This window comes from Sebastes fasciatus, chromosome 11, assembly GCF_043250625.1.
Source record: "Sebastes fasciatus isolate fSebFas1 chromosome 11, fSebFas1.pri, whole genome shotgun sequence".
NCBI classification, from domain to species: Eukaryota; Metazoa; Chordata; class Actinopteri; order Perciformes; family Sebastidae; genus Sebastes; species Sebastes fasciatus.
In genome coordinates, this window is record NC_133805.1 from 18002364 (window position 1) to 18024457 (window position 22094).

Here is a 22094-nt window from a genome sequence, read left to right on the forward strand (position 1 = left end):
CTGTCAATACCCAAAAACCTGCGGGTGTAACACAATTACACAAACCAATAACAAGGCCTTTAAAGTAAACCTCTCTAAAATGATCACCAGTCACTTAGAGTTTACTTTAAGTAAAGTAATTAACTTGGTTCTGTGAACTTTAAAAGTAAAACTCGAGCTCCGTCATCAGTAAACAATGAAACTTTGATTGAAGATGGATTAACAATAGCTTTGGTTAGAGAGAAAGTTTGAAAACTTGTGAAGTGTAATGAGTTTTCTTGTACCTAACAAATGATGATGACAGCGGTGACTTGTGATGCATTAATGTCCTACTGGGCATCTTAATTAGAAACAATAATTAAATGGCTAACCTAAATTATTTAGACCTCAACAGTCAGGGTGTGGATGTTATCGACAAAAAGCTAATTTTGTGTTTGGGATAACTTCCTTTTACGTGCCGCCAAACTTCACATTTTGCATAACAAACATTGACTATGTATAAGGAGCTGTCACAGTTAACAGTTTCAAGTAGTTATTAATTAAGTGGTCTCATCAAACCTTCAAATATCATCCTATTATCTGAGCAGCTGCAAATAGAAAATGGGGACAAACAGAACCAGAAATGTTGACACAGACTATTTGACTATTGCATTTTTGTCACAAATGTCAAAAGGGTCGAGCCGGTCTCCTAGTGCCTATTATCCATAGAGGAGGAATAAACTGCACACAGTAGCAGTAAATAAAGCAAATTAAAGCTTCCTTTGAATTAAAATTGTGAATGGTTTTAACTAGATAATGAGAGCCTCTTAACAGTTAAGCAGTAAAGCAAGTAATTGCTATTTCATGGACTTAAGATTTTGAATTTCTATCATGTGGTGAGACTAACAAAATCCAATCGCATGGATAGCAATTAAACTCTTCAGTGAACTTCTGACATGGTTCAGTTCCAAGGTAATCACATAACTTACTGTGATCCATACTTAATTTCCAGCCAGGATGTGGATGATGTTTTCTGTATGTAGTGCAGCTAAAGTTGTGTTAAAGTCATGTGATGCTGGCATGCACAGCACCTGCTAATAGGGATGCACCGATGGCTATATTCTGGGCCGTTACCAATGTTATGGTATATTTAGTTCTTGCTGTTATTTATTCCCCCTTTGTGCCAGGGAAACAAAGACATCTTCATTAAAAAAGAATAACTGAGCTGTCATTCAGGATTTCATTACCCTCAAATGTGCACAAATCCAGTCATATGATTTATGAACTTTAATATAACCTTCTTTCACTTGAAAAAGATTATTTTTTTATATATATATAACTGCTTCAAAACCATTTTCAGCTGCTAAACAACTACCTACTCAATGAAAAGTAATTTTCAGTACATAGCCCAACAAAAATATTCGTTTTGTGTAACATTAATTAAGTGTAAATTGAAGAAACACCGCTGATGAAAGTGTTGCAATATTTATAGATTTGCATTATTACAAACTGGGCGTCTGTGGCGACATTCCCGGAAAGAAATTCAGTATTAAGTTACTGTTAATGCAAACCGAACATGTCCTACTGCTACTGCTTCACCTTAAAAGCACCTAACTGGAAAACAAATATATAATAATAAGAGTAGTTAATTTTTTATTATGAGGTAGTTACAGGAAATACAACGTGAACTTGACTCTGATCACTATTGTTCATCAAAAATGTGTCTACAATATAAGACGACGGTCATTTTCGTCATTTTTTTTGACAGCGGATCAGTTTGAAATATTGCAGGGAGTAATGTAACAAGAAGGAGAAGACACATGGAGCTGTTAGATGAAGAGCTGCAGGCGACAGGCTGCACATCTCCAACTTCTCAGCGAGGTTACCAACTACTTTCACTTTCGCTCTTTGCAGACTCATGCCGTGAGCAGCACAACATCAGATCACAGTTGCTCACAGAATGATGGAAAAAGGCCAATTATTTCCTAGCTTCTTTATTAAAACGACAATAGTGTATTTTGCTACCCCCCAGTATTCTGAGACCTGTAGTATTAAACCACATTAAACAGGTTGTCGCCAAATCGACCACGACTCAAATCTAATGGATTGCCACTTTAAGAATTGTGTTGTATTGTTGTAAAGCCTGACCCCGGAGGCACTGCAGAGAAGGACATGTTATTTTAATGTGGCCTAGGAAATAATAGGTTTGTCTCCAATCTGTGACACCAGAGCTGGGCCAAATACAGGAGGGATTCAAGCAATGCTTTTGGTTTCCTGCTGTTTCCATTTTTGATCCGGTCTGAGTCACCCCGTGACCGCTTCCATATGGCGGTATGTCCAGCAGCAAGAACAGATTGCATTACTGGACTGGTCACAGCGAATGGTTGCTGCTAACAAGTTGCTCTTCTCTCTGACCCGTTTGTGAGTGTGTTGCTGTGTTTGCCCGTGCGTCTACATCGATGTGTATTTGTGTGTGTGTGTGTGTGACCCTATGTGACTTGTTTCCAATAAGGAAATGAAATCCATTATGGGATTTTTTTTTTTCCCCCACAGCGAACCATTTTCTTTTATTACTTCACCTGCACTTCCTTGAGCCACTGGGTGTGCTCCCACGCCGCAACCAACTCCCAGACAAGCATCGGCAGCATCTATCTTGTAGACAGAAGTGCTGAGTGGCTATTACTTCTCAGCAGACCACATAAAAACCACAGCAATTAAACGCTATTGGGCCATTCGACTTTGTCCTCTTAGAGGAAAAAAAAGTGAGCGAGAGAGAAGAAAGGCAGAGAAGAAAGTGAGGATGAAAGCCAGAAAAAGAAAGACTTCAACGGATCTAACAGAGAGAACGATTTTTATGTCGGTAGTTTGAAACGGAGAAGGAGGAATTAAAGAGTGTGAAAGTAGCTGTGAAATTAGAGCTGATGAAATACAGTACCTGTTCTCAAAGGGACATGAGCGAGCTCTTTAACTGAGGTACAATGGAAAGTAAAAGTAGAGCGCAGCATGGGAGTTACCGTAAGGTCTCCACTTTTAACTAGATTTATAGTTTAAGTGATTCTGCTGGAGCTGCATTGTTGTTCCGCCCTCCAGAAGGAAGCTTAAATCATATTCTGTGCTCCTCAGACTGCTCAACTGAGAAACACTTTTTGAGTTATGTCTTTATCTATTTTTCAAAACTGAGGGAAACAGCTAAGACAGGCGAGTGCCAATGCTGCTGTACATCCTGTACAGTATAATTCTGGCCATCTGTGTATGACGTGCGTTTACTTTTGGTGACACATTTATAATCTCCAGAGACAACACACGATCTGAGGGAATTTTTAACCAACCAAAAGTGGATACAAAGATAAAATTATATTGGATGTCAACGTGGATTAAAACGGATGTTGGCCAGCTACTCATGAGGAATTTCACATTTCCTTTACCAGTAAACTAAGTGCAGCAAAGCCAGCAGCACAATATGGTTTGAAATGTGCTCTATTGAATTGTCAATTATGATATATAATAATAGTAATAATAACAATATAGGTAATAACTGGTTAGTAAAGTATAAACCTAACCCTTTCTCCTGGAAATCAGGAGTTCATCACGAGCAACCTCAGCAAATCTAAACTAAACTTTGAGCAAACAACGCTCTGTTTTTCTCAGTGTGATGTAGTGACAGCATTATTGCCAACGCTACAGTCAATCCCGCGACTGTTGTCGCTGCCACAATGGAGGACCGTCCCCATTCATCACCGCCTGTCTACGTACGTTCCAGGCAACTAAAAATAAACGTCTCCAACCCCTCGGTAATCAGGGCGGGGATGTAGGTACACGGTGCATAAAAAGCATGACGAGAAGTGAACTAACACTGAAAATTACAAATGGCTGCCTGTCTCATTACCCAAGCAAATCACATTAGGTATCCTTGGAAAGCCTAATATAGATGCTGCACTGTGTGGCCCTCTCTCTCTCAATCAGTCTTTCTATCCATCCTTCTCTTGATATGTCCCTCTTTCTCTTTGCTGGCCCTTTTCTCACTAACCTTCTTTCTCTCTTCTTGCCTCCCTTTCACTTTTTGTCCCTTTGCCTTTCTGTACTTCGGTCTCTGTCTCTGACTGAGCCGCTCTGTCTTTGTCACTTTCTCTCTCTGCTGACCAGACAGATATATTCAAATGGAAGCTAAGGACAGAGTGTTGCATTATTCAAACCCCTCACAGGAACGAGTGTTTGGGAACAATGACAGGGAAATTCCCATTAAAGCAAGCCATTTGCTGAGACAACAAATCCTAAGGCCACAGTAAAGCCAACAAGTTAACTCATTCACATGTTGGACACAATCGTTTTTTTCACAGAAGCATCTGTTTTTAACTATCAATCATATATATATTTTTACTAGACGACTTAGGAGTAGGGAATAATGGATACAGCATAGTATCACGATATTTTGAGAGTGGCAATATTGTATCGATACACGGAGGTCAAGTATCGATCTTTTATTATATACACTATTAACCTCTTAACAATCAGACGGCTGCTATTCTGTCTTTCAGACGTTGTAGCGGGCTCAGTCTTAAAGCTAGAGTAAAGATACAGGTATCATATCAAACTAGAGAACCTAAGGAATCCATTGCAACCATGCCATGTTAGCTTGTCGGGAAGAACGCTACATAACGGTCCAAAGTTACGCAAAATTTTGGCGAGGAAAAACTGGCATGCCCATTTACAAAGGGGTCCCCTTGACCTCTGACCTCAAGATGAGGTGAACAGAGTGAAAACTGTATCTTATTAGATATAACAGATGTTAAAAAAAAACATAATTGGCAGTTAAAAAAAGGTAATAAATTGCAATATATCGCAATATTATCGCAATAGTCAGCATATTGCAAAATCTTTAAAATCGCAATAAGATCTTATTGTGACTTAAATATCGTGATAATATCGTATCATGATTCCCATTCCTATTATGCATATACGTAACCAGCAAAGAACCAGTTTGTCCTCTGGGAATTGGTACATTTTTAGCACCAATATAACTGGCTGGGTGTATCAAATGACCAAGATTGAAACCTTTGAGTTGTAACCACACCGTTTTAGTGTAGGCTAACATGTGCTGTGAGATCAGGGGGCAAAAACTGAGTAGCCAGTTAGAGCAGTTGGTGAGCGTTAAGCCTGCGGTGAACCTCAGTGGAAATACCTGTCACATCACAAACTTAATGTGGAAAATCAAGGGACTGGAACCAATATCCTGGATACAGCCAGTCTGGCTTACAGTACAACACACACTGATGGAGCCCTCAGGGTCACATCGAACACTGTCTGTGATTCACATAATCAGGATCCTGCTAATCTTTCTGAGAAATGCCGATGTCATACAAGGGTGTTCAAACTTAGGGAGTGAGCAGCTGGTTGCCTATTCTAATTAATTCACTTTTTTCAAACTGCCATTACCAATTTGATATTAAAGGGATAGTTTGGGTGTTTTGAAGTGGGGTTGTATGAGGTACTTATCCATAGTCAGTGTATTACCCACAGCAGATGACGGTCGGCACGCCCCCAGCTTGGAGAAACAGGGGGACCGACACAGGATCAAAGCAATGTAGTGCTGTGGTTGGGGACAGCAGCAAAACATATTTTAGCTCCTAAAAAAAAGGCCCACCTAAAATAAAAAAAATGTATATCCGTGTATGATCACTATAATTTTAATATTTTGAAACATCAATGCAGCCAGACTCAGTTGACAGTTGCCACACACGAGTGCGCATGGGACACCGACCCGCAATGATTTATACATGTTACAAACAGTACCTTTAAACTGATATTGATTTTTTTAGGTGGGCCTCTCTTTTAGGTGGCTAAAATATGTTTTGCTGCCGGCCCCGTCCACAGCACTGTATTGCTTTGCTCCTGTGTCGGTAATCCTGTCTGCTTCTCCAAACTGGGGGCGTACCGACCGTCATCTACTGTAGATAATACACTGACTATGGATAAGAACCTCATACAATCCCACTTCAAAACACCCAAACCATCCCTTTAAAGTTAAGTAATATAGGGTGTGGCTGGACGATCAGATTTAGAGAAGTGCTGCACTTTTTTTCACAGTAACATTTGTGTTAAGACTAGGAAAGCACTTTGTGATTATACTTTCAATTTTACTCTTTTTTTCTGAAAATTAATTCCACTGGGTCTTTATGTTGAGCCAAATAAGCAAATTGTACTTTGCATACTTTTGCATTTGAAATATCCTCATCTCAACATATGCAATGTAAGCATAATTAATTCACGAATAAATCAGCTCTGTATTGAACTGTGGCATCACCTAACATTTTGTTACCAAAAATATTGAAGGACACAAGCTGATTAATTGTGGCACTCTTTCTGACCTTCTGACATAGTGATCTGTTTAGACCACAGGGAGGGAAGTCTTGTGATTTTATCCAATGAGAACAAACATTTTGCCAATAGCCTTCGGCTATCTCGATGTGCAAGTAAGCACACTGTTTCCCCCGGCCAGATCGATGTTTCTCGATTAGACTGCGCGGGCCAAAACGAATGCAGCAACTTTCCTATTCGTCAGCTACACGGACCCATTTTCATCTAACACATGCACACATAAATATGCAGAAACACACTACCATGGGCACACACACACACACACACACACACACATTAAACACAAAAAGACAAACTGATGTCACAGACATCAGCGACACACAGACATCATTCGTCTTGTGGCATTTAGCACAACCGTCAAATAGTGTAGAGCCCTGCTAAAAATCAATGTGCATTTGCAACAATCAATGGCCGGGTTCCTCTGAGAACTAATTAGAGAGGCAAACATGCAGCGCCGCCTCCTTCCTCCCCTCTGCCTATCACTGTGAGTTCCAAACTAAGTGCTTCTCCACCGTCAGGGTCAAAGCAGAGTTTAATACAATAGTGATATTTGCATGTAAGGCTCAAATAAATGAATAAATGTATTTATAACACATGAAAATTAATTGAAAAATGTATATCAATGATGGAGAAAGGTCATGTTGTGCCTCTCGTGAAGAAACAAAGTGCGGTCTTTTATGTGCGCCTATACTTATTTATTATGTGAAATAAAAACACGATGAGACGGAGGCTTGAACATGCTGGCGTCTTTACTTATTCCCATCTCCAGACTCCATGCTGCTAGTCACAGTAGCATCACATATACACATTACACTTCCGCTTTCCCTTCACAATAAAAGCTCAGTACTGCATTGTAGTCTCTAACAGGAAGCAAGTCAGACTTGAAGTGTTTCGCTAACAATCCACTCAATAATAAAGGTTACATTACCTTAACTATTATCTACACTTTAACTGTAGATAATAGTTAAACTCCAAGTCTTGCTCCAAGTGACACTTTGTCCATACGTAGCACAAGAGAAGTGATCGCATAATTGCTTGGTCTAGCGACTGGCATACCATTCAGTCCACTATTATTAAAAGGCCTATGAGCATTGAGTGCAGCCTGAAATCCTCTACAGCAGTGGTTCCCAAACTTTTTCATGTCAAGGACTCCTCAACTGACACAAATTAGACCACGGACCACGGATTCTGTCATTGTGGTACTTATGGATGGAATTGTAGTGCAAATAAATGAATCCTCTTTTTGCTGGGTACCCCCTGAAGGACCCTCTAAAGGACCCCACTTTAAAAACCACTGCTCTACAGATCTTCTTTAAAAAGGATCAGTGTGTAGAATCTGCCGCTTCCTAACGGTGAGGTTGCAGATTGCAACCAACTAAAATTTCTCGCATCTCCCATGTATAGGCCTGACCCGAATTCTTCGAAGCTTCGACCGTTGCCATGGTATTCGACTTCCGATCACTATGCAAATGCTTCGTTTTTTGTTTTTTATACTTTTTAAATATCACAACGATTCCTATTATCAGGTGATTAAAGAAAACATAGTTATTAATATTATATTCCATTTATATTACATTCCAGTATCCCCCTAAATGTTACACACTGGTCCTTTAAACAAATTTTGTTTTATACATTAAAGCGAATTACGTTCAGAAGATGATCAATAATAAACCCAGTGAATTTGTTTCCATGCACTCTGTCACTTTTAAAACTTAACTCTGACAAGTCTCAGATAAGCCACCATCAATGGAGACGGATGGATTACAGACTTGCTCGTCTCCTCTTCTGAGCAATTAGTCTGAATTAATGTAGATCACTGAGTAACACTAATAATGAGTAACTTCCCTTTCCTTGTTAGACCCTGCAAGTGTGAATCAGGCGCTTGTTTTCATCATTATTAATATGAAGTGGGTTCATTGGATTGTTTGATGTGTTGGATAATTACTCATTTTGACGACGCCGAGAGGAAATGTTGAATAAGACAAAACTGGTGAGGTTTTATTAAGATAGAGATGATTTTTCTCTGTCTATTTATCTCCTTTACCTATATATCCTATATCTTCTGATCTATCTACCTAACTTCCTTTTAAATCCCTATCCAGCTGCAAACAATCATACCTTCCCATCTACAGTAGTATCAACCTATCCCTCTCGGTGTATTGCTCTACATTAGACGGCGCAGTGACACAAACAGACACACTTGAATCAAATGAGCCAGAGACTATGCTGCAAGGCAAATCATGCGGCGTGGAGTCATCACGTTATACTTTGTTAATTCCTGACAACTCTGAGAGGGCTCGTCTGCCCAGGGCCGTCTCTGCAGCTAAAGAAAGGGCTGTAAATGCAGTTTCTGTTTGAGGGGGCAGACAAAGAGGTGTGTGTCAGGTATTATCCTTGGGTTTAATCATGACTATTGGGTCTGAAAAACATCAGCCTGATAAAAACTGACAGGCGGTTGGCAAGCACGTCAGGATATGGAACATACTGTACCGAAATCATTGGCTGAAAAGAACTGAACCTTGCGACCTGCTCAATGCTGAATGGGAAGGTGACACACAAACTAAGTACAGATGATATACTGCTCCGGAAGTGGGAAGTTAATACATTACCTCATTGGAGTCAGCTACACAGTAAACCTATTGTAAGAAGAGTAATAGTGTCTCTAGATCATTGAGATATGTGTCGCACAGTGATTGGAAGAGCCCCCTAAAGTATGAGCTCCAATGCTAATGTGGCTAAAGTGGGGTATCCAGGGAAACAGACAGACAGCAAATGGGCCTTGGCCTTTCTGGAAAAATGTCTAGCCGAGCTTCACACAGAAAACCCAAGCTGTGATGATGAAGAGGGGTTTCAAAAGACCAAGAGAAAGATGTATGCAGCAGCCTCAATCAGAGGATCATTACTATGTGCATTGAAAAGCAAAGAGAATGATTTTCTTTTCATGTCCTTTAGTATTTACAGGTGTCATGCTGAGTTGCCTTTCGTTGCCGTGTGTGAATACATTTTTGCACACTTTGACTTGCAAACGCGCTCATACATAAAGAGAGGGAGAGTGCATTTTATATTTAGGACAGGACTGAACATTATGCACAAACACACACACACACACACACACATACGTACATGCACAAAGATATGCTGTAGCATGCATCTGAAAATGCAACTCACCTTGAGAGCTCCAAGCGGGGTTGATCCTTTCAGTGTTGGTCTTCTGGGCTGCAGCTGTCAACATAAAGGAGAGATGTTGATGATGAGATGTTTTAAACGCTGCTTTGTTGTTGTTGTTTTAAGATAACCTGGAGAGAACAGAGATACTAAATAATCAAATCACACTTCATTTTCCAAAAAAGGTCAATTTGTTTGGAGAGCCAAAAATACACAAAGACAAGACATTACATATTAAAAATAGAAAAAAACACACCTGATACAAAAACTGCGTATCATCTCTCTGTGCTACAGTTTATCCTATAATTGCTCCCACCTTGACTAAACCCCATCCGCACAATCAAAAACAAATATACACATTAACATATTAAGCAGTATCACATGGCAAAGATGGTGGAAGCTACAGTATTCAATAAGGATGCTAATTTCGATTTATTTTTTTCCTGACCGATAACCGACCCTCATTAACCGATTATTAACCGCCAACCGACAAGATTAGTGTGTTGCATACAGCGGTGCTGTTGTTTTAGTGCCTAACAAGCCACCCAGCTGCAACGATAAGCCGATGCACAAACAGGTTAAATCCATCATTTATTGCCAGCTGCAGTGTATGCACAAAATAAACAAGCTTTTCATTTAATTTTTAATATTTCTTTTAACCGTTTAACTTATTTTAAAATTCTTATGCCGGTTAATGGTTCATTATTAACATCCCTAGAATTCAACATATAGCAGCAGGAACAATTAATTAATTGTAAGGCTGCAAATAACGATTATTTTCATTGTCGATTAATAGGTTGATTATTTTCTTGATTAATCGATTAGTTGTTTGATCTATAAAATGTCAGAAAATGGTGAAAAATATCAATCAGTGTTTCCTAAAGCCCAAGATGACGTCCTCAAATGTCTTGTTTTGTGCACAACTCAAAGATATTCAGTTTACTGTGAGAGAGGAGTAAAGAAACCAGAAAATAATCACATTTAAGAAGCTGGAATGAGAGAATTTCTAATTTTCTTTCTTAAAAAAACGATTAATCCATTATCAAAATAGTTAGCAATCAATTAAATAGTTGACAATATTAGATAGTAGATACCTGTGACTCAAATCAAACGTCTAATGAAGGGTTATGAAGCTGTTTATTTTATTGAAGTCATTGTAAAGCTGTGGTCCTGACGTCTGTTCAATTCCAATAATCCTACTCGCTGTGACTGATCATAAAATGTTGACCGACATAATGATCCATTTTAAATGTATTCAAGTGTCAAAAACAACAGGATTTGTTGTCGCACTATCAGTCTGTAGCAATACTGTTCTGTTCCCTGCAAGCACGTTCTGTACACAAACATGCGGTCATTAGCATTTATAATGGTTTTGAAGGACACTAGAAATGACTCTCATTTTACACTTGAGACATGAGCCAGCGCTTGATGAAGAGCCTTGATAGAGTCAGTGGATGCAGGTGTGTGTGTGTGTGTGTCTGAGCTTTACAGGATATGACCTTTCCTGTTGCATAAGGCACTCGTCTTATGAGCTCCTCTCATCATCCTAATTAGGCAGCCATATTGTTCCAGCACTCAGACTTACAATCAGTGTTTGGTCAAGTTCAAGTGTTTATTAACCATAGGTTTAAAACGCCTGTGTAACATACTGCATGGAGGCATGTGCATTACGCACACACACGCTTAGTTGCAGCTGTTATCCATCCCTCTGAGTGGTTTCAACTGAACCTGAGGTCCTACTGTAAAAATCCATACTCCGATTCACTCTGTGTCCCCATGTTTAAGAAAAAAAGAGATACAAAACCCATCACATCCAGGTTATAATCAGCATTTCACGAAAAGTGTGATGGTTTGCTTTGTTCATAAATGTATGTCATTACCTCAGGGTCTTTAAAAGGTCAGACACAAGCCTGTTTATCTCTTATCGTCCGTAAAGCACAGCTACAAATAAACATATATATATAAAAAACAAGCTGCAACTGAAGTATTCACAAGGACTGAGACGGAGAGGAGTGGCGCTTTGGGGAAGTGTGGTTTTACATTAAAGCAAGAACAAACAAATACTTCACATCTAGGTCAGCAAGATGGGATGTGATTTAGCTTAATGGTGTGTCAACATTCAGGGGGTTGTTTAAGAAATGAATACAGGTAGTTTACAATTCCAAAGAACAGGCTCCAAATTAGAAAACAAAGAAAATCAAAGCAGCACGGACGGAGTGCAATATTGAGCGCATCGGATTTCCCCAACTGTATAATCTCACCAGAAGATGTCCAAGAAAGAAATTGAAAAATGCTGAAAAGAAGCCAAAGTTGAAGAGACATGCTCTGATTATTTTGGAAAAACAATACAGTTTTTTGAGAGTCTAGGTGTCCTGTGGAGCAACAGCTCACATTTTAAGAGTTGACAAAGCAAACCACTTTACTCTCCTGAAATTGAGGACTTGGAAAAAAACACTGTCTAACTCAATCAGTGGGATGAAACCACAGAATCAGGCTGAAGCAAGGAAGATCAATTGTGAGATCTAGTTTCTCTTTAATGGCATAAGAGACTATACGGCAGAATTTCTCCTCTTTCGGTCTGCCGCTGTTCAGCCTTTTATACAGTATATACCATACGTTTTATGGTACCTCTTTGTATCTGCTCTTGCTTTTGCATGTGTGTATACAGTATATTAGGGCTGTCAACCGATTCAAATATTTGATCGCGGTTATTCGCAAATTTATCATATTTTTTATCTGTTCAAAATGTACCTTAAAGGGAGATTTGCCAAGTATTTAATACTCTTATCGACACGGTATATTTATTATTGTAAATCAATCAAGAACACAAAACAATGACAAATATTGTCCAGAAACCCTCACAGGTACTGCATTTAGCATAAAAAATATGCTCAAATCATAACATGGCAAACACAACAGCTGTCAGTGTGTCAGTGTGCTGACTAAGACTTGCCCAAAACTAGATGTGATTATCATAAAGTGGGCATGTCTGTAAAGGGGAGACTCGTGGGTACCCATAGAACCCATTTTCATTCACATATCTTGAGGTCAAGGGACCCCTTTGAAAATATCCATGCCAGTTTTTCATCGCCAAAATTTAGCGAAAGTTAAATTCAAAGTAGTCTTACGCTACAGTTTGGAGCGTCAGCCTCCTTTGTGACAAGCTAGTACGACATAGTTGGTACCAGTGGATTCTTTAGGTTTTTCTAGTTTCATATGATACCAGTATCTTCACTCTAGCTTTAAAGCTGAGCCCGCTACAACCTAAAGATCGCAAGTTGCGTTAATGCATTAAAGAAATTAGTGGTGTTAAAACCAATTTGCGTTGACATGTTATTATCACATTAAATATACTGTATATCCTTTTCATATAGTCTTTTGTTTGTTTGTTTATCAGACTAAATGCCATCTATTGTTCTGCTGCATTCAATATGGCACTGTGTGCCCAGCAAATCTGTCCCCATCTCTTTGTTTTGTTTAGTTAAAAAATATAAAGAAGAGCCTCTAAAATGACTAAAGGCATCAAAAAGATAAATAAGGGAATTTACAGATGGTGATTATGAATTATAAATTCCATTGCAAATACAGAGAGAGAGGGAATAAGTGACAGTGCTGACATACATCCAGTCACATCTGCTGCTGTCCCAGCAGACAGCGCCTTCGGTGAGAGAGAGCGAGTGAGGTGGTGTGTGTGTGTGTGTGTGTGCGTGTGTTTGTGGTGGGGGGATTATTATTTTCACAGCTTTCAACCCATCACTCATTCATTCCTGGGGACATCCAACAGTTTGGAGGAGAGAGTGACAGAACAAGAGACGGAGATGAGAGACGCACAAGAGAGTGGGAGGTGAGACAACGTCAAAAATCAAAGCTCAAAAGAAGAGAAGATGGCTGGGTGATTTTCACACCATCCAAATCCCTGAAAATAGAAAAACACAGTGACACGTCTGCACCCACGATCGTACGACGGCCCACCATTTGGGCTCCTCACCACCATTAAAATCTGACACAGGAAGTAGACAGCAGCTGCTGCATGTGCAACACTTTACACATGTACTCCGTGTGTCTGATAGCTGCCAAAAGCGCTGCAAAACACGGCGGCCATGCTCGTCCACACAAACAGACAGTTCAAGTCATCGCCTATGCTTGTAACTAACAGGATGTGCACAGAGGAAGAGACAGGGAGAGAGTGATTAAATGATCAAAGACACACATAGAAATGATTAATTACTATGATCATTGAATTGGAAGTCTGCAGCAAAATATAAATACAGCTACATTGTGGTCTAACACTTCCTTAAACATTTGGGTCTTTACAAAATAGCAAAATATATTATGCAATTGTGAGAAAATGAAAGAGCTAATTTAATGCATATAGAGGGAAGACATTTATTTTTACAGTTAATGTAAGAGCTCAAAAAATTACTGTAAAATATGCACAAAAATCTGCATTTAAACTTGTTCGAGATAGAAACATTTTAAATCATCTAAAATGTCCAATTTGCATTAAATTATGTAAAATTCATTTTATCATAATTAGTCATCATCCTCTCAGGGAAGACACACTGTACTAGTTTAAATGAGAAATGTTACAAAAGTTTACTTTCTCTGGTGGATGGATTCATTACCATCGTTGCCCTGATCATTCACACACAAGTGTACCGGCAAAGAGATGTAATTGACACTTTTGAAAGGGAGCTGATTGTAAATGATGCAACTTTTGAATCAAATGGCGAGTAATGAATACCATATTGTTTTTTTATCAGAAAAAATTCTGACACTGATTGTGTGAGGTTAAGAAGTGCACCCTATAAGGTGTTACAGCGTATTGTCTAATACAGAAGGACGTATTACAGTAGCTGCTGATTATGCTGCAGATCATCCGCTTAAAAAGAAAAAACTGAAGTTTGGACTTGAAGGTTTGCACTGGATCTTTTTAAATTAATGATTTTCACCTGTTTTAGCATTTAAAATAATAATCAATGCAAGCGCTGACCAGAATGCTTTGACCAGTGCCGTGGTAATCGACCTCCAAATCAGTATTCGTATGCTTTGTTTTTGTTTTGTTTTTATATAAGTATGTAATAATAAAGTATAAATCCCCAAATAGCCCATGAAATAAGGAATAATCCAACAACATTATTCATATTCAACATTAATTATTATTATGTTATTCTCAGACAGATATCATCGTTTGTTGTGTGTAGAGGTGTGTATGTACAGTTGTGTGGCAGCAACACTGAAACGGGGGAGATGGAGACAGACAGAGAGAAGAACATGGCAGCCTGCCTCGCTGCGCTGCGAAGCTTTGAATACCTTCAAATATTTCTCACTGAAGCTTCGAAGCCCAAAAAATGGTATTTGGGACAGCCCTAATTAATTCTCATATTTTCTAAATTCTAATGAACCTAGAATTGTCCAAGTGGATGTTTGCACCAGATGTAATACAATTCCCTCCAGGCGTTCTTAGATATCGCTTTCACAAGAATGGGACGGACATAAGGTTACAGTGACCTTGACCTTTTGACCTCCAAAATGTGATCAGTTCATCCTAAAGTCCAAGTGGATGTTTCTGCCAAATCTGAAGAAATTTGCTCAACCCATTACCGAGACATCACGAGAGTAGGACAGACGTGAGGTGACCTTTGACCACCAAAATCTAATCAGGTCATCCCTGATACCAAGTGGATGTTTGTGTCAAATTTGAAGGAATTCCCTCCAGGCCAACCCGAAAACATAACGCCTCCGGCCACGGCTGTCGCTCGCGCGTCGGCATGAAAACTAAATAACAAGACTGATAGCATGCCATAACTCTGTATTTCTATTGCTTTTATTTATTTATTTTTTATTATTTTTCTTGTGGTTACCTCATCCCCTCTCCTTCCCCCGCTAACTAAGGTGGCATGGTGAAGCTGAAATGTCACCGGAGCTGAAAGTATTGCACTATGCATATTTCCCTGGCCAGCTCCAGACCCTCTGTCAGGCGACAAACTTCTCAGCTATTTGTCCTCATTACAGAACAGCCTCCGACTGCCCACCTTAATTCCCCCTCCCGTCCCTCAGGGGGCTCTTTTCCACCCCTGCCTGGCATGAGTCATTTTTACGACCGCCACTTTGGCCCCCGTCGGCCCGGGCCGCCTATGCTTTAAACCCAGCTAGGCGAGTAAATCTGCCAGCTTTAATTAAAATAGCTTCTTTTGCAGCGCTTTCTCTCCCTCCGTCCTCTTGTCCCTGATGACATAATGGTGCTGGGAACTTCCCTCTGCAGAGCTGACTCAAAAGGACTGACCCTTGGAAAAATGTGTGTTGCACTATTTTATGATGAGTTGGCAAGAAATGAGCCAAATCTCATCCTATCTGCTCATCGTCCTGCTTTGACCCCGTTTCCTGAGTGAAAAGATAATTATGAAGGTCGCGCCTAAAGTGATAAGGAAGTCTACATGAAATCATTTTTTTAAAATATGCAACCAAAATCAATGAGCAGAAAACTTCTATGATGGTTTAATTGTGTGTGGAGTGACAAATAACAACCTTGCTGTCTTTCAAGGTCAGCCTTTCTTGGAGAAATAACGATTAGTGCGGCTGAATCAATGAAGCTCATTCAAGCCGTTTTCCTACAATATTGTTCAGGGACCAACTTTGGTGCCATTGATTAGCTGATTTATAGCTTGCATCTGTTCTCGGCTCGCGGTGAAAGTAGAGTCTCTCATTACAGGAGAACGATGGCGAAGAGAAAAGGAAGTGAAGAAGAGAAGAAGAGTACATACAGTGTCTTAAAACAGATTTTTAAAAAGTTTTTGATGCTTTTTTTAATGTATCTAATGCATCAAATATGCTGGAAAAGCATATCAATTTCGGTTTTTACTGTATGCAGAAACATCAGTGTAACAACAGGAAGAATGCCATTTAAAGTCTTAAACAGTGTTGGGTTGTGAGGGCATTTTGTGGTAGTGGCCACAGTTAGAATTGCAGGTCACTTGTGATGTCAGGAGAACCGATACTTCGGTACCAAGTCAATACCGAAAACCTGAAAATGTAACAGTACTCATTTTTCCTCAGGGTTCGATACTAACAGCGTTCAGTCGTCCCGGGGACGATAGAAAGTAACTCACTATGACGCAGTAACTCACTATTGACGCATCCAGGGGACGCACCCTATTTTTTACCTGATAATGCTACATTGCGGACAACAAATCTGTGTTGAAATCGGCCGGGTGAGAGCTAGTTAACGTTAGCTGTTAGCTCCGTGCAGGACTGTGCTGCTTACCGGCCTCTAACAGCTAACGTTAACTATCCCTCGTCTTGCTGATTTCAACACGGGAGGTGCCATTGATTTACATGATGTGTTCAGGCTCTATTCAGTACAAATGAGTGAATACTGGGCAAAGGTAAATTCTAACGTTATCATGATAATAAAAGAGAGGTAATTATGACCTGTTTAACTTCCTAATAAAAACCAGTATGCAAACAGTAACATGTAAGTACATGGGATTTATTGTTTCACTTTTGTTTTTTAATGTGGTATCGAATTGGAATCGAGAATCGTGAAATTTCACTGGTATCGGTATCAACTACTAATTTTCTGGTATCGTGACATCGCTACAGGTCACTTGAGACACGAAATCACTCTTTGTATTATCAGAATTGGATCCATTAGTTTGAATAGTCTCGAAGAGCCGTGTCACTAAATTATTTTCGTGCCATCCATGCGTACAGAGAGTCGTTGTACGTTTGCTCCACTGGCCCCAAAAACAGAGGAAGCCTGAAAAACTTTTTTTGTCAGATGCACCCAATAAGCAACCTACACTGGAACAAATGAGGCGCCATCACAGCACACAGTTCTTTTCATACATCCATGTCTTAAAGTGGCAATGACGTACAGCTATTACCATTTTTTTACATTTACATGAGTCATGTCATCTCTCAATCACTGATTGCACAACCCCATCTACCATCCTCCATCCTCTTCATCTCTCCTCTCCTTCTTTCCTATTTCCCCTCCTCTTCTTTCTTCCTCTCATAAAACAGGCACTAGCCGCACTGATACACCGCCCTGCCTATTCCGTCTTTCTTTTCTTCTCCTCTCTTATTTCCTCTCCTTTCTTATCTGCCCCCCTGAAGGGGTTGTCTGTCTCCTAACCAGCTGAAGCAGGGCTTCCGCTGGTCTGCGCCTGGCCCCTATTATCAGAGCATGACAAGGAGCTGCAGTGTCAACTTGTCAGCCTAATAAACATCCTTTATGGCACCCGCCTGGGTGTGTTTTGAGGGGAGTCAGCCAGCCACCACGCAGTGGACCATTGATTTCATGGACGGCGCACAGTGCTTACACTTCCACCCGTCTATTATGCAGCAGACAGGCTGCAATTGTTTTGCCATGCACGGCCATACTTACGACACTCATACTCCTCGAGGCTTTCCGTTTAGTTTGAGACGTGGTTGTAGAGAGAAAGGCAGAAAGAGAGAGAGAGAATTAAAGGAGTCTCCAACGAAGGGTAAGTATGGCAGCACTCAGAGCAGCGGTGCATTTAATCATAGACTGCTTTTTCAGACCATTACATAAGACTTTTTGTAACCTTATTTGTGCAGGTCAAGGTCAATAAGGCTTTCATATTTTCTTTTTCTCCCCAATCTAATTCCTTCTTTGTTTCAGTGCTGGAAAGTTGAGGGGTCACGCAGATGTTGAACAAGCCATTCAATCACTTACAAAAGTAATCACTCTTTTTTTTTTTCTCCTGCGGCACTTCAGCTATGCTGAGTAGCTGGAATCATCAACTGTTCCCAGACTGAACAGAGAGGACGAGAGAAAGAAGAGAGAGACATGGAGGAAGAGAGTGAGAGAGTCCACCAGAGTTGAGCATGACTGTATCACTAGTTCAGCACCGAGGACAGCAACATTTCTGGACTACCAATCAAAGAGCTGAGTCTGAGCCAGCGAGCCAAAATCCAAATTTGACTCTTTAACCTTTGTCCACTAGCATGTTATAAATATTCATAACAGGTGGGCAGGCAGATATGTCATCTTAGCAAGCAGGCAGCGTAGGCTCACACTGGAAGTTCATTAATATCAAACACAGGTGTGAAAAATGATGAAATATTCATCTCATACTTCATAAAGCATGGACCAGACATGTGCTGTTTTGTTTTTCGAGCTATGAAACAGCCACTGGATGTTTCCAACATTAATAACAGATGTGAAACCTTTTGCAAAGCCTTTGGTCTTTTCTACTGTTATTGCTTCTGACGGTAAAAAAAATCTGTCAACTAAAAGCATAATGTACCGCGAAGCCAGTGCCTGAATCCGTTGAATGTTCACAGGGCTTGTTTATTGATCGATGATCAGTGACAAACAGGTCACCTTGGTTACATCAGTTATAGCAACCTAAATGATCATTTTATATCATGTTGATCTCCAAGTCGGTTTGATAAATACACGGGTTGTATTTGAGAGGCTATTAGGAGCAGGGTAGGCTACTTTGTATTATCAACAACCTATCGGGAACAAGCGAGCGGAGGTCACATTCAGTCTAATGCAGCTTTGATTGTATTTGCTATCTTTTGAACTGGCCGTCTGTCACAATACAATGCGATCAGCAATGCTGGAGAAACAGCATTACAGAGCTTTGTGAAGCCACGGCAGTATAAGGCAGGCAAACCTGCCAACCCGTAAAACTGTCAGAGCGACCTTCACTTACCCTCAGTATTGATGGTCCAATCATATAGAGAATATGAATTAGTACCTTCGGGGATTTCTTAAAATGGGGCATAATTCTTGGGTATGTCTAAAGAAAGAGGAATAAATCATATTGTGACTTTATGGCATCGCCCAGAGAGGCGAAGAAGATGAATTCCAAAAACATGTTTCTCTCACTCCTCCCAACTGTATGAGACGTCGTGGTCAGAATAGTGATTCGACTAGACCGACTACAAACACTCAACACATAAAAAACAAATATGTCTTGTCTGTACGGGGATGGGGCATTTCAGAATATAAATGTTGAAGTTGAATTGCTGGTGAGCATCTCAAGCATTCATCTTAAATATCCATGGCTGGGCTCAAAAGTTTGGGCTCCCCTGAGAAAAGCACAACAACAGCTTTACACAATGTTTCCCAGCCTCTGTTCGGCTCAAATGAAATGATTGGACAGGCCTATTAAAGTCCTACAGATATCGGATTTTTACTTTCTTTTGTCAGAGCATTTGATTTATTGATTGCTGTCGGGATATAAAGAGAATTTCAACAAATATAACTAAAATGTTTTTGAAGAAGATTAACAACTCCAGCTTTAATTAAATGACGGACCACATTTTAAAACGTTTGGCAAACTTCTTTAAAAGCAGTGAATTGAGAAAAAAATACCTGAGTTGAAAAATATCACAAAACAGTTTTTCTCCACTTGGCTGAGGTGGATGTATGAAGTTGGTGTATCAATAAACAAAATGTATATAAGTGCAATGAAAACAGACAAAGCAAATCAATCATGACAAACATTAAGGATGTGACTTCATCGCTCCCAACTGAGAAGCAAAAATGGCTGCAGACGAAAACATCAGATTAGTGCGGCGCGATGAAGAGACCATAACCTTCCTCAAATTAATACATACAACAAACAGAAATGCCATATTTCCTGGCTTTCCCTTGATTCACATTTGACTACTTGCCACAGTTTGGTTGATTTTCTCAGGTTAAACAAATAAGGAATCCACGAATATAAATCTAAAAATCACAAAGTAACAAAAGTAAAAATCCAAACACTTTCACTAGAAAGTTGTTTTGCATTATATCATCTGTGCTACGCTGTATGAAAGCTTTCTGAAAACACTGCCAGTGGCTCTTCTCTCTCTCCCGCTTTGTTCAGCTTTCTATTCACCGTCTTTAGCTGTTCCCACTATAAATAGATGTCAGTGTCCATTACTGTTTCTGGACTTCTAAAAGACCCTGTTGTACTTTCCAAGCTCTCGGTATCTCTGCTTTCAGACACTGGATGTACCCTACAAACTATAATATTTTATTAGTATATTATTTTCAGCTTCCTTTGCAGAGTCACCATCACAAATTAGTTGGAGAAATGTACTTTCTTTTGGAAAATGGTGCGCTATAATGTACAGTAAGCAATTTGTATTTAATGGGGTAAAACATGGAAACAAACGTTCCTTTAACACTTCTGTATAAATCGATGAGCATGAAAAATAAATGTCTCTGTCTTTGTTGGTAGAAATTACTGTAGGGCTGCTACATCTATTATTTGTATTATCAGTTCATCAAAAAATACCAGAACCAAGGTTTTATCTCAAGATTTCCTTCTAACAAAATGGAATAAGGTATTTATTCTGCTACAACAATGAAGTTGTTAATTATGAATTTGAAAAAAAGAGATCCTAGTCTCCAAAAAAAATCTAATCTGGCCTCAGCCTATTCTTTAGATTAGACCATTGTTTCACCAATGTATCTTTTATTTTTTTATATGCACCAATCCAATACTGTTATCGGGCCGATACTGACTCAAATAGCTGGATCGGGTATAAAATGGGGCCGATCTATTAAATTAAATTCTGTGTTTACGTCTGATTACACGTGCATGTACGTGCATGTACGTGCATGTACGTGCATGTACGTGCATGTAGACCACATAGCTGAGGGAGCAAACAACACACGTCTGTTTGGAGGTATTTCACGCTTGCTTTTAATAATAAAAAATAAAAATTAAGTAAATTTATCTGTCTATTTATTCGTTACATTTTGCTTTACAAAGTTAGGAAATCAATATTTAAGTCAAGCTTGTTGTTGCCTTACACATAAAAGAATGATCCCAGTCACTTCCACACAGTGAGGCATACAGCTTATTGATTTAACACTGGTATCGGATCGGTACTCGGTATTGGCTGATACCCAAAGCCCAGGTATTGGAGTTTTTATCTGTTTTAATGTTGTGTATTTATTTTTGGGGGGTGGAAGGATGACTGACTTTTCTGCTATTTATCACAGCATTAAAGAGAAGGCAAGCAATGAGTCTGCATGGCACATTACGAGTCAAAACATTTAGTTTCATCACCTGCATAAAGGGGATCTCTTATGACTCATATAATACGCTTTGAATATTGATATAAAAGAAAATCTCAGGCCACCACAATGGACTTACATTATAGTGTTTGGAAGAAAAAGGGGGAAAGGGAGGATGGCTGAACTAGAAAATCTGAAAGGCTTTTTGTAGGCTGCAGTGCCTGTTCCTCCTGTAATTGAATGATTCTGAATGTGGTGATGCATTATCTATGATTATCAGGCACACGGACTGAATGGGTAAATAAAACACGGACGTCAGAAACCAGGTACATGCAGTACTTGTCACGACACAAATGTGAGAGCAGTGAGTAAAACAGCACACACACACACACAAATAATCCTCACGTAAATGTTTTGTGTACAGTAAATTTGTATTTTGACAGCGTTGTCAGAGTCGCCATTTGAGTGTGACGGTTTGGTAATCGCAGTGACGGGACGGATATTGGATTTAACTGAAATGCATAACAGATGACATACTCATTTATCCAGAGTGCTAGAAGCCCCACTCATGCCTTAAATGCAAGTGTATAACATAGAAACA

The 22094-nt window shown here is 39.6% G+C and overlaps 1 protein-coding gene across 2 annotated transcripts in view; it reads right to left on the reverse strand.

The window, feature by feature from the left end:
• tnr (tenascin R (restrictin, janusin)) overlaps positions 1–22094 on the reverse strand; it is a 200177-nt gene that overhangs the window by 121922 nt on the left and 56161 nt on the right. For both annotated transcript variants that reach the window (XM_074651252.1, XM_074651250.1), the window contains exon 4: positions 9502–9555. The gene's annotated coding sequence lies outside the window, so the exon portion shown is untranslated. The remainder of the gene's footprint in view (positions 1–9501; positions 9556–22094) is intronic.